Source organism: Lycium barbarum, chromosome 4 (assembly GCF_019175385.1).
Source record: "Lycium barbarum isolate Lr01 chromosome 4, ASM1917538v2, whole genome shotgun sequence".
In the NCBI taxonomy this organism is placed as follows: Eukaryota; Viridiplantae; Streptophyta; class Magnoliopsida; order Solanales; family Solanaceae; genus Lycium; species Lycium barbarum.
The window spans coordinates 136,174,903-136,186,140 of record NC_083340.1 but is presented as its reverse complement, the minus strand read 5'-3'; the positions used below and the strand labels follow the sequence as shown (position 1 = coordinate 136,186,140).

At 35.6% G+C, this 11,238-nt stretch overlaps 1 long non-coding RNA gene across 5 annotated transcripts; it reads right to left on the bottom strand.

The window, feature by feature from the left end:
• Positions 1 to 1,527: 1,527 nt before the first annotated feature.
• LOC132636607 (uncharacterized) lies at positions 1,528 to 9,238 on the bottom strand. Of its 5 annotated transcripts, none has more exons than XR_009581335.1 (5): positions 8,083 to 9,238; positions 7,715 to 7,761; positions 5,460 to 6,592; positions 5,164 to 5,378; positions 1,528 to 2,032 (listed from the first exon to the last, which is right to left on the bottom strand). It is a non-coding gene; the product is annotated as an uncharacterized LOC132636607 (long non-coding RNA). The 5 variants fall into 5 exon arrangements; XR_009581337.1 differs by having other exon boundaries at positions 1,528 to 1,997; XR_009581334.1 differs by having other exon boundaries at positions 1,528 to 5,378; positions 5,460 to 5,509; positions 6,505 to 6,592; positions 8,083 to 9,236.
• Positions 9,239 to 11,238: the final 2,000 nt, after the last annotated feature.

Sequence of the window (11,238 nt, the reverse complement as noted above, 5' to 3'; positions counted from 1 at the left end):
GGTTGGTTCGAATTTTTTAAAGATCAAATCAAACCAATTGCATCGGGTTTTTAAATCTATACACCAAACCAAACCAACAAAAGTCGGGTTTTTCAACCTTGGGTTTTCTCGGTTTTTTCGGGTTGCTCGGGTTTTTCGGGTTTTTTTCGGTAAAGTCTTCATACAAAACATATAACTTGTACTTCAAATATTTCTTTAGTCCTAGTAAGATACGACTATCTAATTAAGATATTTATTAAGAAAATAACACAAAACGTGATGAGAGATGACATTGTATTAAAATATTCAACGAAAAAAATTAATGAAATTGCATAAAATAAAATTGTCATAATCTAAAAGTACTAAGTCATGCTACAATAAATACAACTAATTTATAAGGCATGTAGAAAATGATCATAATCCTAAAGTATTAAGTCATGCTAAAATAAGTATGACTAATAAGTATTAATTACATGACTAGATATTAAAGAAAAAAATAAAATTAAGTTATGCATTTTCACTTTCTAAACTAATATAAAACTAAAGAATAAATATCAAAATTATTATCATTCCAGTGTTAGATATGAATTTCTTTTGTTAGCATTAGTATTGATTTGATTTTTGTTGATTTTTATTTGAGTTACTAATATTATTGAGCTATAAAACTTATTAAACCATTCAAAATTCTAATTCCAAGCTTTAAATAATATGTTAAAAGACAAAAAACTATGAAAAGTTAAAGAAACATTTATAAATTACATTATAAATAAATATTTCTATGTATAAAATATGTTTGAAATTTTATAAATGTAATGTCGGGTTGGTTTGATTCGGTTTGACTTTTTTTAGCTAAAACCAAACCAAGTCAATAGTGTTCGGGTTTTTCTTTTTAAAACCAAATCAAGTCAAACCAAATCACTAGTCGGGTTTTTTTCTCGGTTTGGTTCGAATTATCGGTTTGATGCGATTTGTCGGTTTGCTTTGTAGACCCCTAGTGTTTATATAAAGGTCTTATTCAATGAAACAATTAGCAAATCAGGGATCATATTAAAAAGCCTTTTGAAACCAATGCCCTCCACATAAAATAACCTACTTAAGAGAAAGAATAGCATATGCTTCAAACGTAAACCTTTGAGGCTCAGAGAACTTAGTATCTAGACAATTACTCTACCACTTTAGCTTCCGAGTTTGTTGCTTTAATATAGAATCATTTAACTGGAACCACCCGCTAAACACGATACCTCCTCATGGAGTTTTTGTTATAGAAAAACATCTACTAACATCAAGGCACCTATAATTTAAGTATAGTTATGCATAAACTTGTCTAAGAGACAAAGAGGAGGGAGAAACCTCCGTAACTAAATTCACTTACGAAAGCATTATTAGGACTAAGAGGAGGGAGAAACCTCCTTAACTAAATTCACTTATGAAAGCATTATTAGGACTAACCCCAACATTGATCACTTAATAGATTATTGCATGAACACTCTTAATAGCCTCGAGCCTATCACTCATATTTTTCCGGACTCTGGTATATGGTATTGAACATAAGTTTTATAGAGACAATATCAATAAGAGCAAGAATTAAGTACAGTTATGTTGTTGACCAGTAAAAAGGTATAGCTATGTCTTTGAATCTAAAGCCAACTTAGTAACAGAGGACAATGGTTGAACTATACCCTTAAAAATATGTCTGCTATAAAGAAAGTTAATGTTGTTGGATAAGGTGCAATGATATATTATTCTATGTAATGAAGTACTATCTTGGGCAACACATTGGCACCGTCTGTGCTGCTTACTTCTCAACCTAGAATGCTTGGACCTCCGTTCATCTTCAATCAGTAACATTATTTCTGGTGGACTTCCAAAATTATAGCATTTTGACTTGCACTTGGGCATCACATTGGCATCGCCTATGCTTCTTACTTCTCAACCTAGAATGCTTGGACCTCCGTTCATCTTCAATCAATAACATTATTTCTGGTGGACTTCCAAAATTATAGCATTTTCACTTGCACCTGTAAGCTATTTGTTTATTCTTGAACTTGAGAGTCTCAGAATTACAATAGGAAACTTATAAATGCTCAATGTTGTGATAATTATATGCATCCCAAATTGATACAATAACGGATACGCGGAAATGAGAAATTAAGAAGACAAACAAAAGGAAAAGAAAAGATAGATAATTTGACACAACTTAAGATTCAATTTAGCAACCAAAGTTATATAAAACTAAGACCTCTAAATTATCATAAAAAGAAACACCAGAAACACCAATTCTTAAGTATTGATCAAAACATGTTTTGATCAATACTTTGTCTTCCAAATTGGTGGGTTTTGAGAGCTTCAAGACATTGTATCCCGAGGACCCCATCTTTGCACAAATCTTTCTAGAATGCGAAGAATGGGAATGGGAAAGGGAAAGGTATCTTAGGGATAGATCTTCTACTCCCTATTCTAAGTTTGATAGTTTCTTGTTCAAGAACAAGCGACTATGTGTGCCCATGAGCTCTTGGAGGGAGTTATTTGTAAGGGCGGCACACAATGGGGGATTGATGGGACACTTTGGGATTGACAAGGCAATGGGCATTCTTGAGGAGCAATTCTATTGGCCTCATATGCGGCGGGATGTGGCCCGAATTTGTGGCCAATGCCTTGAATGCCGAAAAACTAAATCTAGGCTCCAACCCCATGGCTTGTACACTCCCCTTCCCATCCCTCAACAACCTTGGTTTGACATTTCCATGGACTTTATGATGGGATTGCCTAGGACAAAAAGGGGGAAAGATAGCATCTTTGTTGTTGTTGATCGTTTTTCGAAAATGGCCCATTTCATTGCTTGCCATAAGGTTGATGATGCTCCCCATATTGCTTCCTTGTTTGTTGAAAATGGTTAAATTGCATGGCATTCCCAAGAAAATTGTGAGCGATAGGGATTCCAAGTTCCTTAGCCACTTTTGGAAAGAATTGTGGGGTAGGCTTGGAATGAAGTTGTTGTTTTCCACCTCTTGCCACCCACAAACTGATGGCCAAACCGAAGTTGTCAATAGGACTTTAGGTTCTATGTTTCGGGCCACGGTAAAAGGGAAGCTAGCCTCTTGGGAAGACCAATTGCCTTTAGTAGAATTTGTATATAATAGAGTTACTCATACATTATTGGCATGTCACCCTTTGAGGTGTTGTATGGTTTTAACCCCCTAACCCCCTTGGATCTAACGCCTTTGTCTCAAGATATGGTATTGAGTATAGATGATAACAAGAGAGCTGAAGCTATGAAGAAGATCCATGAAAAGGCAAGGCTCCAACTTGAAAAGAAGAATCAAAAGATTGTGAAAAGGGCAAACCAAGGGAGAAAAAGGGTGGTCCTTGAATCAGGAGATTGGTTGTGGGTGCACTTCCGAAAAGAAAGGTTCCCAAACAAGAGGAAGACAAAGTTGATGCCGCGTGGGGATGGTCCCTTTGAAGTCCTTGAGAGGCTTAATGATAATGCCTACAAAATTGATCTCCCTCCGGATTATCAAGTTCACAACACCTTCAACATTTGTGACCTATCTCCCATGGTAATGGAAAGTGATGAGCCATGAAATTTGAGGACAAATTCTCTTCAAGATGGGGAGAATGATGCATGCCCACTTGCCTCAAGGCCATTTACAAGGAGCCAAGTCGGGGAACTACAACACTTGCAAAGCCTATTCATGAAGCGGGAGGCTCTTGAGTATACTTTTGATGAGCACCTTAGATCCTAAGTCCATTTGTTGATGAAGATTTGGGAGAAGAAGAGGAAATGGGAAGTCACCACAATGGCTAAAAGATGAAGAGTTGGCTATTTTTGCAAAGGAGATTTCAAGATTTTGAAGGAAGAAGAATAGCCAAATAAGACCCTTGTCTCATTAAAGGTGTTTATGTCATTTTGCTATCTTTTATTTCTAGCATAGTATAAGTAGTTCTCGTCTTCTTCATGGAAGACTTAGATTATTTTTATGAGAGATATTGAAAACTTGTAAACTCTAGAATTGAGTGTTTGAGAGCTTGTGAAGCTTTTGGTTGTTTGAATTGTTGAGAAGGTGGTTAATTGGGAAATCAATCCCTTTTGATCTTCTTAAAAAGTTTGGTGCTTGTGATTACTCAATTGGAGGTCTTGGTTATATAGAACCTTAGTTGCCAATTGGTATTTCTCTTTGTGGCAACTTATTTATCCTTTAATTTCCTGGTCCCTTTTGAATTCCTAGTTAGTTTCGTTGTTCCTCTATCCGTTTTTTTATCACAAAGAAATGGTGCTTAAAGCTTAATGGGGAGGGAAACGATGACAATTAACCTCAAAATTAATCCACCACTATCACCAGAACTTGAGAATCATAATGGATACGATTGTTTATTTTAACACTCACAACTCTTATTGCCAATCTCTATTGCAATGATAAATAAAGAATCCGGGAAAATGGGAAAAGCACAAAACAATAAGCAAACAAATAACAAAACAAAAGAAAAAAAGGATAAATTAGTTTTCTGATTTGTCGAAGTGCCATGTAACCTAGGCTATAGATCAACTTTATATAAATATCTAGATTAGGGCTAATTAAAGATTTTTCTAATTCACACTAATAAAGAAAACAAAGATATGTCGAAATAATTTGGAACACAAAAGCAATCTTTACTATTTAAAATTTCTTCATGATTCCACCATAAGCTATTATAACGGGTAAATTATCTAATATATCTAGCAAAACTACACTGACAACGAAAAATCTTTTACACTATCAATGTATATTAGTTAAATTTGCATCTTTATTCACTTTAAACTGAAAGTCAAAACATAAGATATATTACTTGTAGCTTCATCTAAATGAAATGATTCATCTGTATTACGATACCTTTCTCCTCCTCTAATTTTTTAAGCGCAACACCTGGAAAAATAGCTTATAGATTTAGAATGAAATCAGTTATTCAAAAGTTAATTCATCATTATTGCAGTTATACTGCAGATACTTCTGATTAAGACAAGACGAATGATGCTGCTAGGAAATTCAACAACAATCAAGGCTAAATGTGTTCAACAGACAATGATTGCATCAACAAAGTGAGCTAAAGTATATATTCAGCATCTTAGTGGAGTTGCTTGAATTTTAGCTTCACAAGGCCTAACAAAAGAAATTAAGAAAAAGGGAAGGGAAAAGAGAGCCAAACCAGTAGGCATCCATGCTTTCCAAATCGAATCTCTATTTTTCTTGTTGCCACAATTTGTAGAGATACCTACAATAGCTAGAAGTTTTTTTTTGAATCCTTCTCATGATTATCCATTGGATGCTTAGATACAAAACTTTTTTCTGGCTGGCTTTGCTGGGTTCCATGTGAAGTGCAGCTAGCCTTTTCTGTTGTTCCCTGGCAAAAGAATCATCAACCTGTATAATCCCATTATAAAATTTCTATATGAGGAGAAATTCTCTCAAAATTAGGATAGAAATTAAATAAAGTCATCTAACCGGCAGGTTATGATCTTCAATGTATCATCTACTGATATACCCGAATGGCCCTGAAAAGGAAGATAACTCTTCTACAATTTTTCTTTTCCAATCAAACATAAATAAAGCTAAATAGTGACCATCTGAAAATTTAAAACCCAAAATTCTCCAAATTCAACAAAGTATTAACACATGACCAACCTAAACCTTCTGAGTTTGGCAGCAGAATAGTTCACCTACTTGGACATGAAACTAATGATGTTTGCAGTTGTACCATTTAGTGTGGTAGTAAAGAGACTAAAATATTACAAATTTTTATTGGATAAAGCCAATCCAGAATGTAAAATTCTTCTAGTGCAGTAACATAATGTATACAAAGTTCAGGGAAAAAAATGTGATCAAAGAGACAGCCCGTCATAGGAAAGTCAGGAACTTATCCGAAATAAGGGTAAGTCAGGAACCGATACCTCGATAGATAACTTCTTATTAGTAAGTATCTTGATACACAACTCTTATGAATTTTTAGATCTACAGTTAATGAATCCATGTAAACACAAGTTCTTTCCTCTAGCAATGACTACGAACTATGCAAACTGGACTGTTAAGGTTTTCAAACCAAGGCTGGAAAAGCTCAATCAATAAAGATTAGTTTAGTGGAATGACTTAACGAAGCACATTGTCACGACCCAAACCGATGGGCCGTAACAAGTGCCCGACCACTACTGGCCAAGCACTCCTGTGCTTACATTTACTTGCCACTGACTGTCCTGGGCCCATATACGATCTGTAACTATGCTATACTGCCTCCCAACATTTAACATAAAAGACACCGTACCGGGGACTCACGGCCAACACATACATATAAACATAATTACGGAAAGTAACAGTGTGAGCCGATTTGACCGCCACACATATATACTGTACAATAAAATACACGCCGACGAGGCTGCATAATACCATGGCAACATATCACTGTCTACAGACCTCTATAGGATACAATCTGTAAATAAAAATGACAGGACAAGGCCCTGCCGTACCCATGCATGTACGTAACGGAATAGCATACCAAAAAGGGTGTAGCTCCGGATCAATGGAGCGTACTGACTGCTGCAGTGGGGAGATGTCCTACTGCTGTGAATTGTCCGACTGGCTACCTGATCCCGCGGGCATGAACGCAGCGTCCACAAGAAGGGACGTCAGTATGAATAATGTACCGAGTATGTAAGGCATGAATAGTAACATAATAAGGGATGTAAAGTATGTATCATAACCGAAAGGAAAATACAGAGCATATCGTAAGGTAAAAGAGTAACTTGTGCATAAGAATGCCTCTTAGGGCGGATGTCATGCATGTTAGCTTTCTTTAAAAAAAACTTTTCTTACATACATATATATATATAATATTACCATCAAAACGTACCCGACCTTTTCAGGACTCGGTGTGTAACGTACCCGGCCCTTTCGGGACTCGGTGTGTAACGTACCCGGCCCTTTCGGGACTCGGTGTGTAACGTACCCGGCCCTTTCGGGACTCGGTGTTATCATCATTAGCCCGCGTCCGGGGCAATATCATAACATGCCCACTGCAGTGGTGTGCACAATAGGTGTCGTACCCGGCCGACTATAGCGCGGCTCGGTGTGAGAAAATACATACATATATATATATATAAAGCATGCATGAGAGCCCAATCAAGAGCCACAACTATATCGGAGTGACGTAAGGTCGGTAGCCTCCGATTATATTATGGAATAATCATCGTCGCTTTGTCTCACCTTGAAGGGACAATTATTATAAGATGAGACTATCAATGAAGAATAGCACTAAGAGAAAACATAGAATAAGATCATAAATCTCATAAGGCATCGATTCATATACTTTTGGAATCTTAAAAAAAAATAGTCATCATCCATGAATAAAATTGAGACATCAAGAAATAGTTCAACATTCTTATATCGTCATTGAAATCATAAACTTGGAACCTTTAAACATGATATCATTCTCATCATAGTCATCATAGAAATATTCTCACCCTTTACATCATTGTTGTCATTGTAAAACATATCCATCGTTGTTGTCATGAAAGCTTACAGAGTCATAAACCTCTGGTTTAGGTCGTTCGAACATTTTGGAAAAACATTCATGAATTATTAGGAAAGGGGTTATGCCTTGGAATCATGAGCATCTAACTTTTGGAAATAAGGAGGCTATGAAAACATTTATGGAATTATAATCATAGGAATCATGCCTTGAAAGAAAAGGACGAGCCTTAACATACCTGTTCAACCTCCTATTAGCTACGCTTATTCGTCCGGGCTCGCAAGTCTACATTTAAGAGGATTTACATCAACGTTAGCCTCTTTATCGGACACTTATTCCAAGTTTCAAATCAAACTATTTTATATTCTGCCGAAAATCGGGCAGCATCTCCCTTGTTTATATGCCCAGCCCAAATTCTCAATTCAACAACCAACACAACAATAACAATACCAACATCAATAAAATTATTTCCCATATCAAATTATTCCATAGAATAGCCCATATGGTGTTTGTTCCATATTTCCACCAACAGACTTAATTTACACAATTTACAACTCCTTTTCCATAAATAAACCAATATTAACGTTAATAGCAAGAGATTCATACCTTTATCTTGATAATAATACTATATCTTCACTCCTTCACCTTGAATCCAAGCCAATCCGCCACAAGACAATACTACAATCACCACCACACGTTGCTTGGACCTCGATTAATACTCCGTAGCTTTAATTAATTTTACTCAAAATCCTCACTTTTGGGTGATATGAGAGTCCTTTTCCTTTGTTGAAATTTCTGGAAAGGTTTGGACAATTTTGATGATGAAAAATGGGGTTTTGACCCCTTTTATAATAAGTTGGGTCGGCAGTACTGTAGCGACACTGTAGCAGCCCCTCCAAAGTTGACTAAACATTTGTCCAACATTTCTCAAATTTTCGTCAAACTTATTTTCTTGAATTTGCTTGATCTCGGATCTTCCGAAACTCTCCGTACATGATATTTATCATTTACTACACATGATAATGGCCATGTTTTTGTGTTTCAGAATAGTCTTTCCCGATTACGACTTACGGGATCGTAATTCATCCTTTACTTCATTTTTACATACTTCACATTGCTTGTACCTTCCAAAGCATCATGGGACGTCTCCGACCCTCCATTACTATGGTGACGTACGTGTCATGCTCATGCTCTGAAAGTGCGGGGTATAACACACATATTCTTTTTCTTTTTTTAAAGACAGATTGTTACATGTAATAAAATGTGGGTCTAAATAGAAAGGAATCGATATAAAACATACTATATTCCCCATCTATAGTAAGTCAGCCAAAGTAAATTGCTGCTCAATCAGGAGATAATTTGTATTTCAACAAAACGAAGAAAAAGCTTTGCCTTCTGAAGGTTTTGATTATAAAAATAAATAATAAATAATAAATAAATTTGCCTCATGGAACTCTCACTTTAGCTTTGCTACGCAGGTTATAGCAGTAAAGAACACATGGTCCATAGATATGAAGCGTGAAAGAAGGAAGAGCAATCTTCGCCTGGAAGAAAGAAGAGGAAGAGACGGAGTCAATACACAACACTGAAGACGTAACTGTTCGTCTTTTGTTTTTCTTTTAATTAAAGACGCGTCTCTTCTTCTTCCTTTTTTTTTTTTGCGGAAAATTTATTAAAAAAAGAAAAGAAAGAAATATGACCAGAAATTTGAGAGAAAATATAAATAGGTTTCATGTTCAGATAGGCATGCTCATAAGTATCTCCTTGTCCTGGCAGCCTGGCTTTATATAGATAGTAGAGAAATTATCCAAGCTTCACGCGGTCTTAAAGATATAAGCAAGTCATTCTGCTCTTCCTTATTTAATTATAGACTCAATATAATAATCATAAGACTACTAAAATTAAATATAATGAGAAAAGTGACCTACTAATGTATAGATCAGCAAGAACTTTTTGATAAAAAATCTGAAATTGATCAAATGAAATAAATTTTGATACAAAATAACGTTAAAAATGAATATGTTCCTAGTGTCCCTGCATTATGTATAACTATTTATGTTACATCTCGTGTTTTCATGCGTTGAAAAGCGTGCGAGTTAAAAGACATTAGTAACGGAAGCGAGGTTATCCCTCAATCTTATAGGTGGTTAGGGTGATGGTACAGATGTATCCTAAGGATTAGAAGCTAAACCAATCGAAGAAAATAAGTTTCGTTGAGGTTCAAAATTTATTTGAATGAAATACGGTCCAAGCTATAATACCCTATATTTTTGGACTAGAGAAATTGGACCGTCCAACATGAGCAAATTTATCCGATCCCGGAGAATATGGTCATTTTCAAGCATGAAAATTAAGAACTCGGTGTATATAAGGAATGAAGTCCCGAAATGATTTACAACGAAAAAGTGTGACGACGATGATTGCAAATAATATTTTGTGTGTACCAAAAGGGGGTATGGACTAGTGCTATGTCACATGATCATGACAATGAGTATATGAAGTTTATTAAAAATGATTGCTATTTAAGTGAATTGTGATCAAGGAATTAATTAGGTGTGCAATTGGTTAAATATTATATTATAGTGAGATAAATGAATTAATTGAAAGTTGAGTAGATAAGTGAGAGGTGGCTGATCCACGTGGATCATTAGAGTGGCTGCAACATTAATGACTAATACACCCATAAGGGGTGGTGGCACCATCAAAACACATGTCACAAGTGAGAGCCTAAGAAATGCTTACATGACACGTCCAAAGTAGATCATAAAAAATGGGACCTTAATATTTTTTTCATTACAGATCTTGTGCGTGAATTTAATAAATGGATTTGGATTAGGGCGGCTTATCGGGCGGATTAGGCGGATAACTACGTTTAACGGTTTGGCTTAATGGTTATCGGCTTTTAAAAGTACTAATCCGCTAGCCAACAGATAAGATATCGGTTGATTCGATATTGAGTTAGCAATTACCGGACGGTTATCGGGCGGTGTATCGGTTAAATTACGTAACTACTATCTTTTTTTTTTTGCCTTGAAAACAAACGTTTTATTCATAATTTAACAACTAGGAAGTCAATTAAGCCCCATAGCCACAGGGTAGGACTTAACAGTTAAGAATTCACAAGTTTAATCTCAACCCTTCCGATGGTGATCACTTCACCACCTTTCTTTGGAACCACAATTATTGCAATAGTAACTTCCAACATAAAATAATAATAATAATAATAATAATAATAATAATAATAATAATAATAATAATAATAACAATTTATGGTTAATGGAAGAGTTTACCGAAGATAATTACTGATGGTTCAGACTTTTCACTTTAGTGATTTAGCTTTAGATTTTAGCGTTTTAGGTTTACAATACATATTTTATATGTTTAGGGGTAAAAATATAAATATGATAAATTCTTAACGGGTTAACGGTTTGCCCAATAATAAAATTGTGTAATCCGCCCCCGCACCGATAAGCCGTTAACTACAAAATTTTAATCCATTCCCCAACCGCTAATCCGATAGCCCACTACCAATAAGCCAATTTTACGGTTGGGTTATCGGTGGCGGTTCGGTTTTGAACAGCCCTAATTTGGATAGGACCATTTGGTAATGGGTAGGATATGAAGTGTGCATAAAACTAGATATGCATATAAGCAACTATTTTGCCCGAGATGGAGAAGCAATAGGCAGCAACCTGTTACACCCCGGACTTTCAATGTTACATCCTGTACCTCGGAGAAGCACTGGTTAAGTTTGAATGTAAG